Source organism: Polistes dominula, unplaced genomic scaffold (assembly GCF_049000335.1).
Source record: "Polistes dominula isolate Pdom_NZ unplaced genomic scaffold, Pdom_raw_medaka contig_82, whole genome shotgun sequence".
NCBI lineage: Eukaryota > Metazoa > Arthropoda > Insecta > Hymenoptera > Vespidae > Polistes > Polistes dominula.
In genome coordinates, this window is record NW_028301046.1 from 6,291,378 (window position 1) to 6,311,154 (window position 19,777).

The 19,777-nt window shown below is 35.4% G+C and overlaps 1 protein-coding gene across 4 annotated transcripts in view; it reads left to right on the top strand.

Annotated features, from left to right (window-relative positions):
• The first annotated feature begins 810 nt into the window (after positions 1 to 810).
• LOC107068103 (uncharacterized) overlaps positions 811 to 19,777 on the top strand; it is a 41,854-nt gene continuing 22,887 nt past the window's right edge. The window contains exons 1-2 of one of the 4 annotated variants that reach the window (XM_089175436.1): positions 811 to 2,276; positions 13,151 to 13,213. The gene's annotated coding sequence lies outside the window, so the exon portion shown is untranslated. The remainder of the gene's footprint in view (positions 2,277 to 13,150; positions 13,214 to 19,777) is intronic. The other 3 variants (XM_089175433.1, XM_089175434.1, XM_089175437.1) reach the window with 3 other exon arrangements.

The window sequence follows — 19,777 nt, forward strand, 5'->3', positions numbered from 1 at the left end:
TGCAATTTTTAAAACGTCCCACGGGTTATACCACCCTGGCAATAGAATTTACAAATAGCGTATACAACCACCACTACAACCATCCACCCACCAACGGCAGAACCAAAACCACTCGCTACCAACCTACCCTCCCATTCTCTTCTATTTTTTTTTTTTAATCACGTTCGAACAAAACGTTCAAGAAATACGCTCGAGTGGATACTCGTTCATTCTTAAATTTTTTTCTCGCACCACTACGAAAAAGAGAAAAAGAAAATTTCATCCCGAGTTAGCGTTAAGCTCGTTAAGAATTCATCCGATAAGATTACCTCGAGATCTAACTCTCGTATCGATTGATTGAAAAGAAGAACATTGAAAAATGAAAAAAAAATAGAAAGAAATAGTAAGAAAGAAAGAGAGAAATTGAAAGTACAAAAAAAGAGAGAAAGAACGAGAGAAAATAAAAGACAAAAAAAAAATTAAAAGACGATGGTTTCTCTTTTTTTTTTTACTCCTCGCGAACTCATAGCTTTTTCAACAGATAATTTGGACTTTAAATAAGACTCTCTTTCTCTCTCTCTCTCTCTCTCTTTTGGTCTCTTTTTCTTGAAGTTGGATAGTAGGACGACGGTCGAGCAGTTCTCTCGGAAGGAAGAGTACTCGCGGTTGGTCTCGGTGGTGGAACGCGAGCTGCTACCACCACTACCACTACCACCATCACCACCACCCACATTCCCACCTCCAAGTGGGAGAATGTATCGAATCGAGGGTCTTCGCAGATTTTCGGGGAGCTTCGTTCGCCCACGGGCTCTCCCGGGCAGCAGCCGGCACGGCTCAGTGTACTGCGTGGTTGCCTGGACCGCAGGCGCCTCCGGCCGAGAGCAAACAGTCTGCGTTCGGCTTTCACCGATCTGATTTCGGCTGCTCTCTGGTCTCTCGTAGAGACTTGCTCGCTTGCTTTTTCTTCTTCTTCTTCTTTCTTACTCCTCTCTTTCTTTTTCTATCCCTCTTTCTCTCTATCCTTATCTATCTATCTTTCTATCCATCTGTATCTATCTACTGCGTGTTGCTTCGTGAAACGTGTTTATTTTCTTATCAAAACTTTCGTTTTTCATCAGAATTTTTTTCTCTTTTTTCTTCTTCTTTTCTATTCTACTTTCGTCTATCTTTTATTTTCTTTCCATTCTTTTTCTTTCTTTTTTTCTTTCTATCCAAAAATAGAAAAACTTTGTCTTACATTTAATATTTTTACCAAGTATATAACGTTCCAAATGGAAGATATAAATTTATCGAACGATCCTTGGAATAATCCTGGGATAAGGAATATGATATTGGCCTAATCGTCGCGATGACGTCCATCGAAGAAGATCATAATATAGTTTGTAAAATATCAATAACAACAACAATATCGACTACTACGATTACGACTACGACTACGACGACGAGACCAAATGCACGAGCAACAGCGACAGCAACAGGAGGACTAATATCTGGGAAAACGATCGAGATAGAAGAAAACAGGTTACAGTTATATTATTCGTAGCATCGTGATGCGAGCTTTTTGATCGAGCTCGCTTAGGCTCTTCTACGGAATTACGAGAGATGATAATCGACGAATTTTTACGACGATTCGTACATTTAACAACGATTATGATTAGGAGGCGATAGAAAAAAGAAAAAGAAAAAAAAACGTTTTCGTCTCTTTCTTATTTTCCTGTTATCTCTCTCTTTCTCTCTCTTTCTCTTTCTCTCTTTCTCTTTCTCTTTCTCTCTATCTCTTTCTTTCTCTTTCTCTCTCGCTGGCAACTGCTTGTGTCGTTTCTGTTAAGAACAATCCTTCTATAAAAATAATAAACATAATCGCACGTACACGCACGAACATCGCGATGAACGTCGCGTTAATTAAAAATAACAAGAAAATAAGCTTGTACAATGACGTATCACGGATCGTATAAAAGTGATTATAGTACTATGTTATTATATTTCACGTTGTTCGAGTGGTACGTTAGGCGCAGTGTTTGTGATAAAAAAGAAGGAACTCCGAGACATTGATAGGAGGGAGGGAGGAAAGAGAGAGGGAAAGAGAAAAGAGAGAAGGAAGGAGAAAAAATAAAAAAAAAGAAGAAGACAAGAGTAAGCTGCCACCGTTGCAACGAAGAGAACTTGGAAAGGCTGGAGAAGAGGGGGAAGAAAAATAAGGGAGGAGGTAGAAGAGAGAAATTGTCGAGAGAGTAATGATTGTGACGACGTTCTTGCAGACAAATGAACACCTCCGCACAGCGTTTGGAATATCCCAAGTAAGTAACAAAGTCTCTCTCGTTATGCGAAACCTACTTTCTCTCATCATCGGCAAAGAAAATCCAAAGATATCTTACCGTATCATTTTATTCAAATAATTTCATCCCTTTCTCTTCTCTCTCTCTTTCTCTCTTGATCTTACAATTAGACATATTTTGTCAACGATTCTCTCATTTTGTTCAGAATAAATACCCCTTAGGCATCATCTTTCTCACAACATTAAATCACCGAAAGGGGAACGATGAAACGAGTAACACAGTAGTGAATCTTTTGTAATTCCCTTTGACGTGGAACCATAAAAGAAAGAGTTTCATAGTTTCAACTCTTCCGTAAGTGGGCTAACCTTATGAGATTTCATCTAGCAACTACTACAGAAGTTATAAAGGTTGACTGCTTCTCTCACTCTTTCTCTCTCTTTCTCTCACTTTTATTATTTTCTCTGTTCGAGCACATTCCCACCAAGGAATTCTTGGTAGTCGAAAAACGGGGAAGAATTCAGCACCGTTCGCTTTTGCTGAAAAACGATGGATGATAGATTTTTACTCTCTCTCACTCTCACTCTGTGTGTGTGCGTGCATGCGTGTATATGCATTCTCGCATCAAACTTCGTTGAATGAAATTTTCGAATATCAATTCGAATGGGACGATTTTTTTCGTCGATTGACTTTTTACTCTTTCAAAATTGTTTTATAACTAGTTTCAAATTTATCAATGTAAAGGATACAAAACTACGATAAAGTTCGTTCGTTCGTTCCTTTGGTAAAGCTCTTTGGCTTCCAACACGTTGCTCTACTAGCCAGAGCGCATTTGGCGCGAAATCCGACGTGCGGTTGGCATCGGACCCACCACCAATGGCGTGCAACCTCGAACCTACCGGATCGTGCTTAACGAGCATTTCTCACCGAACAAAACTCGTTCGGCAAAAGTCCTTGCTTTATTTCTTAACTAGGCCGTGTTTAAAATGACCTTTCACTCTTTTTCTTTCTCTCTCAAACACATCACTTTTTTCATTTTTATCGCGCGAGGTTACACTTAGGAAAAAAAAAATAAAGGGGTATTAAACCATGCGGAAAGATCAAAGCCCGTTGTTAATTCGTCAAACAAGTCTCCAATTTCGGATAAAACACTTTGAGCAAAAAATAAAAATCTATAAACGTCGATAATGTTTCAAAGTTCTAACAACACGTTTGATTGCTTCCTCAAAATCCTATTAGTTTTTTATATTATTTCTTTTTCTTTTTTTTTTTTCAAACTGATCGTATAATTTCTATTCAGAAAAAGAGAGAGTCAACAAAAATCCAAAAAGGAAGATCAAATTTGTAGTCTCAATGTTATCTTGGCAAGCCTTCATAACGTTTCGACGTATTAGCATTTTTATGGGGTTTATGGTTGCCGGTTGGCTGATTCTATTTATACGTTAGTACATATATATAATATCTAGGCGACGAGTTAGAGATGAAGGAAACGCCGAAAACGAAAATCCGAGGATAAGAGAGAAAGAGAGAAGAGTAAGGAATGAGGGATAGGTGTGTGCGAGAGTGTGTTGGTGAGAGAGAAAGATGACACTATGTATAAGCGTCAGTGGAAAGCAGAAAGGAACCAAGTTGTAGGGGAAAACGTGGATGTATGGGCGGAAGAGTAGGAGAGGATGAAGACGAGTTCGAGGATGAGGATGAGAATGAGAATGAGAAAGAGAAGAGAAGAAGAGTGGGTGGAAGAGGTCACAAATGGTAGCAGGGAATCAGGTGGGAAACAATGGATATAAGGGAGAAAGGAAAGTAGGTGTAGGAAGATGAGGAAGGGAGGAGGGTGGCGAATGTAACCGCTCTTATTTCTTCTCGCTGCCACAGCGCGGCCCGACCCGGAAACAAAAGACGATCCGACATCAAACATTCAAATTAGAAAACTCCCCGTCCGTGGTCCAACCGTGGTCCGGATTACCCCCGGCACACTTCTCTATCCCTTTTCCACCCTTTTCCACGATCTTTCTCTCGCGTATGCTAAGCTACGATATCCCCTCCACCCACCCCTATATTTCCAAGGCCGTATGAGCAGCCCTTCAAACCCTCCTTCCTTCTCCTACCCTTTGTTTTTTCTAAAAGTGCACACCAATTCTCGTATTCGATCGTGATTTTACTAACCGATCAAACGACTTTTATTTTATATGTATTTGCACGCGAGATATTTACGTTCGTTACAATTGAATGAGTCGTCCTTCGAAGAAGGATGCTTTCGAAGGAGGAACCTTTCTGAAGGAATAGATGAAGAAGAAGAAGAAAGCTTCTTCATATAGATACTAAAGCAAAATGAATCGAAGCTTGGAAAGAGAAAGAGGCTTTATCTTTTTCTTTTTCTTTTTATTATTTTTCTCTCTCTCTCTTTTTTTCCTTGTCGTTTATTTTCTGAAAGTACCTTACACTTTTATAAGGAACAGCTTCCACGAAGCTGTTTTGGCTTTCTTTCTTGAAATTTAGTGGATTCCTGAAATATCACAGGTATTCTTGCTTTTCGCTAAGACCATGGGTAAATATCTTTATTTGGATCTATTACTGCTGACATAATACATCTTTATACATTTATCCGACTGCAATATAACAAATAAACAAAAATTATTTATATATCAAAAGTTACTGGACCATTTGAAAAAAAAACAGAGGAATAACTCTTTTGCGTGTTATAACATTATATTTATTCTATTATTAAAAATAAATATACTTTTTCAAATGACTTTTTTTTAGTTTTGTAGATTATATTCTTCAAATGACCGGACTTTCGGGTCACCCTGTACATAAGCATTGCATACAGATGTATATATTGTATAAAATCGAATGCTTACACGTATTAAAGACTAAGTATGCATCGTTGTTCGCTGTTTAAATTTGATTGAATTTTTGCTCGTCGTTCCGTGAACGTTGAGAATTATTACCGACAATTTCTATCTATATATTTGATTAAAATTCAATATAAATACGTTTATTTATACCTATATTCAATTGTTCGTAAAGCAATATCGTTTTTTTAATAATAAATATAGAAGTCGATTTTTATTTTTGTTCATGTTTAAAACCCAAAGCATTTTAAACAATCGCGAATAGTCGAATTTAAAAAATTTAATTTCTCAGCTATTTCTCGTTTTGTTATGAGATTATCAGTATTTACCCGGTGCCTTCATTTTACTCTAATCCTTCACAATTGGGACCATATAAACGTGATGAATTTTTTAAATGAAAATTATTCGAACGAAATTTATTTGAAAACTTTTAAATATCTAATTCTAAATAATTTTAAATATCTTTTTTCCTGTAAACGACATATAGTATCGTTTTCTTTTGCTCTGCATTACCTATATTGTGAGGGAAAAAAAGTAACAAGAAAATAAATAAAATAAGATGAAAATACCGATATCGATTATCCATTTTTTTGACTGTAGCTTTTGAAATTACCTTCGTAGTGTTCGTTGGTATACATTTAAAACGATTTTGAGATTTTGGGAATAGATTAGGGTATAGGTAAAATCGAGTAACGAAATCTGCTGCGAAATAAAAATTTTTGAACTACTTGATAATATGTAACATAAATCGAATTATAGCTTAACGCATACATACACACTTATACGTAAATGTAAACGTACACTATTCACTAATTTTCATCAGAGAAATCAATGAACGCGAACGAAATGAAGGATCGTTAACTGATAAGATTTATGATATACACGCTTTGACGATACTAGCCCGCAGTTATATCTGATTATGATGTGATATACGATAGAGAAAGCCGCTAGTGTAAACGTAGCTTAACTAATATTGGCTCTGTCGTGTGTAACGCCCGAACGAAGATCCTCGATCAACATTTAAAGTCGAAAGCTATTCAAACATCGATTCCCTGAGTTGGTTGGTTCGTTCGTTCGCTCGTTCCTTCGTTCGTTCCTTCGTTCGTTCGTTTGTTCGATGCCACGAACGAGTAAGAAGACGTTGGAGAATTTTCATTTTTTTTTCTATTACCTTTCTAAAAAACGTAATCAATTAAAAAATTATTATTATAAATAACGCTCGTAAAAATAAATTCTTTCTTTATTTTTTCTTCTTTTTTCATTCTTTATTTCTCTCTCTCTCTCTCTCTCTCTCTCTCTCTCTCTCTCTCTCTCCCAACCTATTTCTTTAGTCATTTAAATTCATAACAAAGCGGAATTTCGTCAAGCAATCAAAAGTGTTTGCATGCTAATCCTTAAACGTAATAATTTAATCCGCTTGATCAAAGAAGTCTGTTTTAGAATGTAGAGGCTAGAGAAGAGAGAGAGAGAGGGAACTAAGGGAGAGGGGTGAGAGTTTTAACAGAGGAATGGAATGTAAATGTTGTATACACGCGATGAAAACGACTTCTCTACTTCGCGCGTAGCAATGCCCGTTAATTAGTTCCGTCGTAACGTGGCTTTTGCGGTCCACTGAAATTAAAGAAAAAAAACGACCTAGAAAGCGAGAGAGAGAGAGAAAGAGGTGAAGGGGTAAAAAAAGATATTACCTCAGATATACACACACACACACACACGTATACGCATTTTGCAGTTCCTTCGAGAGTTTGGAACGAAACCAGGAATGAAACTCGTGTTACTCGTGAGATGGAAAAATTGCAAGTTTCGTGAGATCTGAGTAGGATGAGCTTCGAAGAAGATCATGTGGGTTTCGATGAAAGAAGATGGTAAAAACGAAAAGAAAAAAAAATGATAAAGAAAAGAAAGAAAGGGTTAGATATCAGGAAAGAATCTTTTCTCTTCCTCTTTCGAACTAAAAAAGGACTCTCTCATCCGATCTTCTACGTACTACGGTGGTGGTTATCATTTGCAGAGTAGTGCTATTAGCATAATGTAATTCTTTTTTCCCAGGACACCTGTCGATGCCATTATTCGATCCTCGCGGCGAAAGAATATTGATATTTCCGTAATCGAGTAGAGGTACGGGGATCGCGTTGGAGCGTATTGTTTAAAAGAAAATATTAAAACCAATATATTTTCCCACGAGGTAACACGGTAGTAAAACGCTAGAAGTGAAACTACTCGCGCGCACGCGTGTGTGTGAGTGTGCGTGTGTGTGTGTTTTTCATCCTTCTCTTTTCTCTCTCTCTCTCTCTCTTTCTCTATGCTCTTTTATCTACTCTTCAACCACCCGCATTAATTCTAAGTTTTTCTACGGATAGATATAAAGGTGTTTGTTTGTGTTTATAAGAGAGAGAGAGAGAGAGAAAGAAAGAGAAAGAGAGAGAAAAGGAGAAAAAACGCGAAAGAAATTTTCACACTGAAAACTTGTAAATCCTATTGATATTTTCCACGTGATTCCATAAGATTACTTCTTCTTCTTCTTCTTTTTTCTTTTTTTTCATTCGATTGTTATCCATAACATTTGATTAGACTTTATCGAGAGGGTTTTATCGAAATCATTAGGTGCAAATTGTCCAAAGTTCCATTTGCAAATTTCCAATGATCCAACAGCATCAAATCGTTATCTTCTTTTCTCTTGTGAGTTCTTTTCTTAATATCCGTTAAAGAAAAAAAAAAGAAAAAAAAACGAAAAAAATAATGAAAGAAATAAAGATAGTATATTTCTTGAGAATGAAACGTCTCAAAGAATTACTTTTAGGAAAAAGATCCTATCTCTCAGTTTTTCTCAAACCTAACTTCATCTCATCCCCCTCCAGTTCGTTACTCTTTCATTCGAATTATCGGTTTGGCAAAGATTCCTTTTTCTTTCTCGATTTTTCTATTCGAATTATCGGCTTCGATTCGTTTTCTTTCTCTCTTTCCTTTTTGCCGAACGCAGTGGATTAGCTTTTCCCTGCGTACCGTACATTTAATTCCATTTCCCACGATTCTCGAAGCATCTCACTCTCTCTCTCTCTCTCTCTCTCTCTCTCTCTCTCTCTCTCTCTCTCTCTATTGTTGTTCGATTCCCCTTCTCAGCAACACTTTATCTCGGAAAAAAGGAAGAAAGTAACCTAAAGCTTCTTTTGATAAAGGAAGGATGGAAGGAAGGAAGAAAGGAAGGAAGAAAGAAATGAAAGTTGGAAGATAGAGGGGGGGGGGGAAAGAGATTGGAAAAAGGTTAAATTATTTCGATGGCGTCTAGTACTGACTTTCTCCAATGGAATAGGAAAACTATTAAAAAAAAAAGAAGAGAAAAAAAAAGAACCAAACTAAATAACTAAGAAGAAAAAAGACGTAAACGCGTAGACGGGTTTCCTATACATTTGGAATCGCTTCGTTCTCTCACAGTTTACTATAGTTCTACGAAACCGAAAGATTTTGATTATTTTTCCGATATACGAAAGTTTGTCTCTCTCTCTCTCTCTCTCTCTCTCTCTCTCTCTCTTACATACATAAACATACACACACACACACACACACACACACATACACCTCAGTTACTCGATTGTGGGGCAAGCCGTTCAACGTTGGCAACCCATCCACAGTCGTTCTACACACCGAGCATCGACCAAAGTGGCCGAGCTAGTGGTGCCGTTAATCCAATTTCTCGGATTAATTAAACACCGAGTCAGGGTCTCGTTAAACTACTTCGTTCTCGAATATCGACGGTGTCGTTTTTGGCGTCGAACCAGTGCCACCAGCAAGCAGCTCGTTCATTGCATGCGTCCAAAATCGTCCAACTCCAAGAAGTATCCTACGTTATACTTAGAACTATGTACTTACATAATACATGTAACACCCTATACATACATACCAATTCTTTTTCTCTCCCTCCTTTTTTACCTAATAAAATCACCTTCCTTAAGGGTTTGACAAAAAGGTCTCTAGATTTCCTTCGAGATTACCTTACTTTCATTACATTCTATTTATTCATCAATATTATATACGTTACATTTCAAATAATAATTTCGCAAATATTACGCTATCACTAGTGAACTTATTCTCTAAAATGTTATAATTTCATCAAACATTTTAACTAATTCCTAAGTTATTCAATTTACATATTTGAAGAGACGTAATAACGTAGCTTAATATATAAGCTAATAGCAGCAATGTGAATGAATAAAGTTTTAGTATCTCTGATTTAAATGACAAAAAGTTAAACTAGATCGTTCGATGATACCAAATATTTCTCTTATATTCTCTTTTTCTCTTTCTCTTTCTCTTTCTCTTTCTCTTTCTTATTTCTCTTTCTCTTTCTTATTTCTCTCACTTTTACTAACAAAGATTCAATTTGTTAGTCGTTGATTCAACGTGCCAACCTAAAATGCTCTAGGAGTTTTCCAGGTACGACTGTAATTTCTAGAATTAAGATAGAAACGGAGGTTAGAATTACTGAACGAAGAGGAGAGAACTTTGCTTACTGTAGTACGTTCTATATAGAGAGAGTGGGAAAGAGAAAGAGAGAGTGAGAGAAGGAGAGAGAGAGAGAGAGAGAGAGAGAGAGAGAGAGAGTCTTTTGGCCCACAACTTTACTCGTATATTATGGCCGCCATGGTGTAATTGATTTTGCGCGATCGCATTAGACCAAAGGTGCATTTCGAGTCGGGAAGCGCGATATTATCACCACCGACGTTCTAACTCCATTGTCGTTCGCGGAAATTGACGAAGTGGCGTCGTTATTAGCATGAATATTAATGCGAAATGCCAACCAACCAAACTAGTGTACCATCGTGTTTGCAACTATACGTGGTAGTACATCGTACGTACCACAAACACGCAAAATGGTATTTACCCATCGTAGGAAAAGTATACGACGACTATGATTTTTTTTATTTCATGATAGAAAGAGAGAGAAAAATCTTGTTTAATATCATTCAATATAGAACTTTTACCATTTTCGTCGAACTACCATCGACGACTAAAAGGGTAAGAAAGTGGGTGGGTGGATGGGGGAAAGAAAAGAAACGAGAAAGCTTTTCGAATATGTCGCGTCAGTGGGCAAGGGGTAAGGGAGTTGAAGGTGAGGAGGACCAGGGTTTGAGGGATCGAAGAGTATACTCGTAAAACTGGACTTGTCTATAAGAAACTATGTTTCTTTTTTTCCTTCGATGTGTCGAGACTACGGTTGTGAATTTATGTTTTCGATGCGATTGTAAAGATCTACCGAAAAGTTTTGCTAGATGGTATTTTTTTAAGTATAGACGAGAGTTATCGAAAAAAGTACGATATAACGAACGAGCGAACGAACGAGCGAACGAACGTGTCTTTCAAAGAAAAAGCTCTGTTTCGATTAGAGGAAGAAACATAAAAAATAAAGAAAAAAGAAAAAGAAATAACTTGAAAAATAGGGAAAATAAAAACTTTAATTACGTAGCTGGATTCGCCATATTGCTTCTTCCGCGAGAGAACATCGTCCGTGCTTTTGAAGCGAGGAAATATTCAAGCCCAACGTCGAGGGAGATATTAAAATCTATTCGCGATAGCGTTGTTTGTCGGTAAATAAGAGGAAAAACGGGATTTAATCCGAGCAATTTTACGAATCTCGCGTTCGCGTTCACGTTCGCATCCGCCTTCGCCTTCGCTTTCGCGACCGTGACCAACTTTCCTCGCTATTTGCGTGAAAAGACGAACAAAAAAAAAAAATAAACCATCGAATGTTTTCTATGGATTTTGAAAAGATAGGATGAAAGACAGGTTGGTATGTAAAGTATATGTATATACATATGTATATACATGATTATACGATTGGTCGCCCATTTTCTGTCAAACTCCATAAACCATGTGATACCCGTGTCCCCATACATATTTGATAAGACCACGTGTTTCACGTTCATCCATCCTATATTTTCTTCTTTCCAAGGAGGAATAACTTTTCTCTACTTCTCATTGTGAACTATCTTTAGCTTTTACTTCAAACTTTTGCCCTCGTGCCATCCAAGGATCTTCTTCTTCTTCTTCTTCTTCTTCTTCTCTGTTACACTTACTTTTTACTTCTTCCATAAATTTTGCTTCTATTCATTTTTTTTTCTTCCCAGAGACAAGCTTGTTTTCGAGATACAACTTTTCTCGATAAAATGAGAACAAAATTATAAAACGATAAAAAAGAAAAATAAAGAAAGATATTATTATCCAAGATAAATAATAGATGACAAATAATTTTTGTTTAACCCATACATAAAGAGTATATATATAATCGAGAAATAAATTAAAAAAAAAGTTACATACACATATATCGTTGAAGCATCGACGAAATCTCGTACTAAAAAGATATTTTTCGTTCTCCTTTTATCGTAAAAATATATACATAGATACATATATTGTAGTAGATACATCGGTAGTGCATTACAGGGTCAGTCCTCTCGTAATCCTTTGGTAAGTTCGTATACGTTAACAGGTTTTATATAACTTTCGATAGTGGTTAGAGAATAGAGAAAGAGAAAGAGAAAGAGAAAGAGAAAGAGAAAGAGAAAGAGAAAGAGAAAGAGAGAGGTAGAAAGTAAGTTTAGTCGAGAGAGAGAGAGAGAGAGAGAGAGAGAGAGAAAGAGAAGGAACATTGAGAAACCTTCAGAGTTATCCCCAAAAACCCATTTTGTCGTCCCTTGTGTAGCGCGAACTCTCCTTGCGCTCACAGAGATTACCAACACGAAGAACTTACCAACACAAGAGAGAGAGAGAGAGAGAGAGAGAGAGAGAGAGAGAGAGAGAACGTCTCGAAGTCTCGTCTCGAATAAATAACGTCCAAAATCCAAGCGGCTCTTGACCCGAAACACATACTCCCTTTACTCCTAAACGACGCATGTACACGTGCAACTAAACCACCTTTCTACCCCCTCTCTCCTCCCCTTTTAACCACCACCACACCCGTTGTTTTATATGTCTGTATATAGTAGCCTAAAAGGATAGAGAGAAATAGGGGTTGGTTAGAACCGTTACGGTCGAACGAACGTGAAGATACGAGAAGAGACGAGGAAGAGAAAGAGGTGGAGGAGGAGGAGGAGGAGGAGGAGGAGGAGGAGGAGGAGGAGGAGGAGGAGGAGGAATAATGCGGAGAAACGCTTGCCACTGACTCGGGATTGCGTTTGACGACTCGCTTTGACGCCATTCTCCTCCTCCCCCTTGCTCCTTCACCTCTTCTTCCTACACCTTCACTTCTTCCGTCATCGCCACCGCTACCGCTACCACCAACACTACCATCACCACTACGACAACACAACGTTCCGAGATTTACTCTGGGAAACCCGCTTTGTCTTTCATTTATCGTATACCCTACGATGACAACAACTATTACTACTACTATTACTATACAACAACACAACACAACGACCGACTATTACGACTGCTACTATTGGTGGTGTCGCATCGCATCGCATTTCCTGCACGAATAATTTTAAAAGCATTCCCAACTAAGATCGTAATTGTCATGGCCCATTTAAAATCCTTTCGGTAGACCGGAAATGTTACCGTGTTTCGGATAATACGTGATTACTCATCGAGTCTCATTCGTTTATTCGCTATGTGAAAAAAAAAGAAAGAGAAACAGAGAAAGGGTATAATAGGTAAAGGTAAAATAAAAAGCAATGCATAATCCTCGTGGAAATTTCTCTCAATCGACCAATGTCCACTTGCATAATCTGCGTCCGCAAATAATAATCGAGAAATGTATCCTCTCTTTCTCTCTCTTTCTCTTTTTTTATTGTTACCTCTAATTTTCACATTTTTACTCTAACCGATAATTAAATCTTATTGGAATTCAATTCCCTGCACGAAATTCTATACCACGAAACTCATTCAGACATGGATATAGGGTTTAAACGTAACACTTGACAAATTCTGCACATTCCCTCTTTCCATAGTTCCTTACGTAACTTTCCTGACATACTCTTTCTCTCTCCCTCTCTCTCTCTCTCTCTCTCTCTCTCAACAGCGTTCCCTTAACGTTAATATTAATTTCCGAAGGATTTAAGCGAGGAAATCGCACGCCTGAGGCTCCTTCAAACCATACCGTGACTTCCGCTATTGGTACGTACGTTCCGCAACACTGCTGTTTACCATGCGAATAATTAATTATCGAACATACATATTCAAACCTTTAGCTTTGAGCAACGATCCTTTAACCATTTCCCCTCTGATATCTCTATCTCTCTCACTCTCTCCCTTTCTCTTTTTTCTCTCTCTTTTTCACTCTCTCTCATTTTCTGTTCGTTCGTTCATTCGTTCGTTAGAAAAAAAAGAAGAATTTGCATTCGTGTATTCCATTTCATTAACATTATTTATTCTAATACTTTAAATGTAAAATAAATAAATATTCGAACTCGCGTGTGCAATCAGTTTCATTTTTTTTTATTCCATTTGTAGCAATTTTATTATATAATGTAATTTAAATTAGCATGTTTACTTTGATCGATATTGATCCATTAACAGTTACGGTAGTATCGAAGAAAAATGAAAAAATCTAACATAAAATAATACTAAATCATTTGTAAATGCTTGAATAGAAAATACTAACAAAATTTTACTTTTTCATTCAAATAAGAAAGTAACTTACTTTTTACTCGATCTAATATTTATTATTCAATATTGATAAACTTGTTCGACCAATTAGTTTACCAGGTTAAATTTTATTACTAGTTTTTTTTTCTTTTTCTTTTTCTTCTTCTTTTTCTTCTTCTTCTTCTTAGAAAAAAAAAAAACAAAGAGAAAGAAAAGGCGTGAATTTTACGAACGAATAAACGAAGAAGAACCTTTGCCCGTGTACAAAATATAGAACGTGAATGAAAGGGTGTTGCCGGCAGCCATGCAAATAGTATCGACAACCCGTGACACGTCGGTATTGGCAATACTAGTGTAGAAAGATTTCAAGGTATGAAAAAAAAAAAAAAAGAGAGAAAGGAAAAAGAGAGAGAAAGAGAGTGAGATCAAAATGTATTCTTGTCTCGTTCTACGCTAATATAGAAACATACTTGGTGTTTCAAAATATGTGACCATAATTTCAAAACTGGTTTCATTAAATATTTGAACATTTTTCTTATTCTTATTTTAACACATTGAAATCATCCATGAATTTATGCTCACATAATTCAAAACACTCCGTGTAATATATTTTATTTTATATAGTGTATATGTATACGTGTATATATATATATATATATATATATATATATATTATGAGTGTGCAATATATTTCAAAGCTAACAAATATCATTCCTACCATAAAATATTTTCTTTGTACTTTCGACTTTTTACGCGTTAACTTTTTAGAAAGCTGAACACTTTTTCTACGTCTTCATTATCTTCCTCTTCAACCTAATTATATTTTTTTTTCTTCCTTTTTTTCTTCTTTTTTTCTTCTTCTCCTCCTCCTTCTTCTTCTTCTTTTTCTTCTTCTTAGTAAATCTACACTAATTAACGATTCATTAAACTTTTTTCATTCTTCGATGAAAAGTTTCAAATTGCTATGATTATCAAGATTCGCTTAAATGTTGTTTCTCACGAAAATAGATCAATTTTCTTTTAGAATACAGTAACGTAAAGAAGAATATGAAACGACAAGAAGGAAAGAAAATTTTGATCACGCTAAAATTTCATAGATTTTGCATTGAACGTTTAAAAATTCAAAGAAATATAAAAATACATAAAAAAAATAAATAGCAGAAGAAAAAAATGTGCATGGATTATTTACAACAAATGAATTAAACAAATACGAAGATAATGTACAAGAAACGCTGTTACTTTAAAATCCATACTGTAAATCAACAAGAAAATACCTCGTTTTTTTTATTTTTAACAATTAATCATCCTTTCCTTTTAACTGTCATTTAAATGTTATCAATATCAGAATCAGTTTAATACGTATTTAAGTAAAAATAATATAAAGTAAATTTGTTTAAAAATTACAAATCTAAAATAATATACTTTGAATATTAAACAATTTTGATATATTTTATTAGATAAAAAATAAAAAATTCAATGTCATTAATGAACAAGAATGCTAAAACAATCCTAACTATTACTAGAGTATAGTTATGTGTTCGATTTACTTTAATTAATTATAAATAATTAATAGAAAAAAATGCATAGTGCAGTTTAAAAGCACGGAATATACGTTCAGTGTATAATTAAATAATAATTCTTTTATATTAAATGTTGTTGATATGACTTTCCAAACGTGTGTAAAGATAATAATATTCAAAATAAAGAGAATTTAAGATTATAACGCGCGGCGCGTTATAATTTTAACATTTTTTACATTTTAATGTAATTATTTTATCGCTCTTGCACAGTGATGACTTCAGGGATTAAATTTTCCTGTAATATAAGTAGAGTGTAATACATTATATTAAGCTAATTATACCTTATAATATAAATATAATATATAATATTATATATAGAATAAATATTTATTAATTATATTAATCAAAAAAGATATCTAATGTTGTTTAAAAGCACAGAGTACACGTTCTACGAACCTCCCTCTTCGAAACCAAACAATAAACTGGTACGTTGTTCTCTATCAAAATTCTTTTATTAAATGTTGTTTATATAACTTTCCAAACGTTGCGTATGTGCGCAACGGTAATAATATATCTAATAAATAGAATTTTCTTACTTAAAAAATCATATATGACATTTAATAAAAGAATTTTAATAGAGGGTGCCAGTCGGAAGGTGAATTTCGAAGAGGACGGTACATAGGTCATATATTTCAAGCTTTTAGACAACAATAGACACTTGCGTAGATTAATGAACAATTATTTTAATATTCTAATACACTTGACTTATATTACAAGACAATTTAACCCTCGAAATCTTCACTGCGCAGAAGCGTTAAAATAATTACGGTAAAATGAAAAAACTCTAAAATCAGAACGCTACAACCTTTAGTTTTATTTATTAGCTATATTATTTACGTTATAGACATGCGCAACTTTCAGAAAGTCACATAAACGACATTTAGTAAAAATACTTTCATAGAAGACAACGTGTCAGTCTAAAGGTGAATTTCGAGGAAGATGGTGCACCAAACTTATACTCCGTATTTTTAAACTACATTACGTATCTCCTTCGATTAATTTACAAACAATTAAGGTAAATCGAACACAGTACTATAGTTTACTAATATTTTTGATATTGTGTGAACATACATACACTGTGGGTTCACCATTTTACTCATATTCTTTCTCTTTCTCTCTCTCACTTTTTCCATGTCGTTTGATAAAATTTTATCGTTACCGTCGCCTAAAAAAGTTTCATTTCAACAAATGTTAGAATGAGGAATGGAGTTGGACACAAAAAAATTCCACGATACCAATGGATTTTCATTCTCAATGAAAATGAGATTCAGCGTTGCGTGAATTACCGTCCGCTTCACGTCTTCCAGGCACAAGTTTTACAATCCTCTAAAGTTTGCGGCTTCTTCTCTCACGTCGTATTTCGTCCGAGTTTTCAGCCTCATCGTGTCTCTGCTATTACTACTACTACTATTCTACACTACTACCCACCACTACCACCATTTTTACTAATACTACTTTAACCCTATACTATTCTTATTATTATTACTACTACCACTACTACTATTACTATGCTAGTACTCATGCAGCATCGAAAATTGGTCCGAAAAGTTGCAGACCGTGTTACAAAGTTATAACAATAATGTTCTATAGCGTAGCACTTAAATCGCTACAATTATGTCACATCTAAGTCCTTATAACAGTAAAATCCTTCCTCCTCCTCCTCCTCCTTCTACTTCTTCTCCTCCTCCTACTCGACGAATTTGAGTCAAAAGAAAGAAATAATATTTTTCACAGTTGATTTTTCACATTGTTCATTCATTACGCTCGAAAGGGAACAATATTCTGAACGTTGCTTTTATGGTTTTGCCGCAAGAAGGGTTGCGTTAAAAGGTGACTGGAAAGAAACGAAAGAAAAAAAAATAAAGGAAGGAAAGTAACCCTCTGCCCTGTCCTCCCATCCAACCAGCAAGCCAACAAGCAAAGGAAGAAGAAACTTTTGGCACGGCAACAAAAATATCGCTTTCGCGTTGACGCGCTTGACGTTTCTTTCCCTTCCTCTTTCTCTTTCCTAACACTCCTCCTCCTCTCCCCTCCCCCTTTTCCCACATTCTCTTTCCGTTGGATTTCTTTCTTCTCTCTATACTAGATTTCCTTCTATCTAAAATCCACGGTTACTTGCCACCGGGCAGTGACGTTTTTTTTTGGTACGAGACGATGTCTCGACGGATCTACCCTTCTTGTTTCAGAATCTTTGATAGAAGAAGAGTTATTCTTGTTCAAGCCATCACGTATAACACTACCATAGAAATTTTACATAGGGTGAGATAAAAAAGTAACTTTCCTAGGAGATTCGTTTATGTAAATCGTTCGTTCTTGCAATGATATACGATTATAATTGTATAATGGTTCTCTCGAGTTTAAGGGAATTCATTATTTTTTATTATTATGAATAATCTAAAACATTCCTTATTTTAAAATTTTTTTAAATGATTTTGTGACTTAATCTTTGGGTAAAACGTAATTTTAACTCGGCAAAAAAGTTAATTAATTTCTAATAACTCTAAATGCATATAATAATGTTTGTGAGCACTTAAATTTGTTTCTTTGTAAGAATTATTAATTATGTTGTACTATATATATATCCGGATAACAATAAAAAAATAAAAATAGAAAAAGAGAGAGAGAGAGAAATAAAGAAACTTATCTCAGAAAAATTAAATGTATAAGAATAAAAAAGAAGGTAGATAATAAGGAAGAAGCGTATCCGATAGAACGTTAATTTTGCTGGTTCGATCGGTTGCTTTAATTTCGTCTGATTCGAACAAGGAGACATTATTTTTCCATTTACGTTCTCGATTCTCTATCAGCTTCACTTTTTCTCTTATACTTATTTTTCTTTTTCTTCTTATTCTTCTTATTCTTTTTTTTTCTTATCCTCGCTTTTCTTACTTTACTATCTAATTGGCGGAGAAGCGTTCGACCCTTAGTTAAAAAAAATATATATATATAAAAAGTAAAAAAAAAAGAAAAAAGAAAAGAAAGAAGATAAGGAAAAAGAAATAAGTTACTTGAATGCGAAGGGTAAGAAGTAAAAAGCTAGAAGGACTACTGGGAAAACGTAGGTACTTTTTGTTCGACTAATTGTGCGAGTAATTGGACGAACAAATTGTCTCGGGAAAGAACGAAAGCGATAGAAAGTGTGAGAAAGGAAAAAAAGAAAGAGAAAGAGAGAGAGAAGTAGTCGTGAGACTATTCGAAGGAATTTACTGATAAAAGTAGAAGAGTAAGGATGGATGAATGAATGAATGGATGGATGGATAGATAGATGGATGGATGGATGGATGGATGGATGGATGGATGGATGGATGGATGGATGGATGGATGGATGGATGGATGGATGGATGGATGGATGGATGGATGGATGGATGGATGGATGGATGGATAGATAGATAGATAGAAATGCTTGGTAAAAACAAGCTCCTTTAAATTATCGGCGTTACGAGTTAGATCAAATAAATCGACATCTCTTTTTCCTTCTACTTTTTCTTTTTCTTTATCTTCTTCTTCTTTTTCTACTTTGTAAAAAGCTTGCACAAAGGAAAAACATTTTATGGAGTCCTGCGATGGCAAGTCTTTTCGCGATAGTCATCGAAACGGGGGATTTTGTAAGTATAAGTTGTTAGTTTGATTATCTTCTTCTTTGTCCACGCGTTTTTTAAGTCGCGTGATTAAGAGCTCGGATAAAATAGAAGAGAAATGTCGAAAAGAATCCACGCGAGTTTTTGATATCAAGATGAAAGAGGAAAAAAAGAAGTAAGTAAGTAAGGAAGGAAGGAAAAAAGGAAGGAAGGAAGGAAGAAAAAAAAGAAAGAAAGTTAATGTTCGTTGAAAGAGAAAGTAAACGAAACGTAATACAAAGAGAGAGAAATAGAGAAAGAGAGATAGAATATGAGAGTCCATCGCAAAAGAACTTTTCCTCGACGAATCGTCGTTGTCAGTACTTACTACAGTCACCAAAGTTACTCTCTCCTTCCTATTTTCTTCCTACGAGATGCTACGACGTGGAAAACGAATGCTTCTGATAATTAAACCTTTGCCGTTGGAAAGGTACGTTTTAGAGATAGAAATAAATATACATATATAGAAAGAGAGAAAGAGAGAAAGATAGATACGAGGAAAAGCCAATGGGAGGAAGTTTTTTGCCCGCGGGCGCGCTAGCGTAATTTTGATAAATAGCAAGCAGAAAATGAAACTCGCATTTACCTATTTATTTTACGTCCGAAGCATCGAAACATAAAATATCCGTACTTCTTCGAAATTCGTTACACTCACCGAACGCCTGTCTTTTTTTCTACCTGGAAAAAACTCTTTTCCACCTTTCCTTCCTCTCTTCCTCTTCCTCTTCTCCTCCCTCTCCGAGCAATTCCATCCAATTTTTTTTCATCGAGGAACGAAATTACCCTTTCCTTTTTCTACACGATATCCTCTTTGTCCGGGCGAAAAGAGAGGAAAAATATTACTCGAGAATATATATATATATATATATATATATATATATATATATATATATATA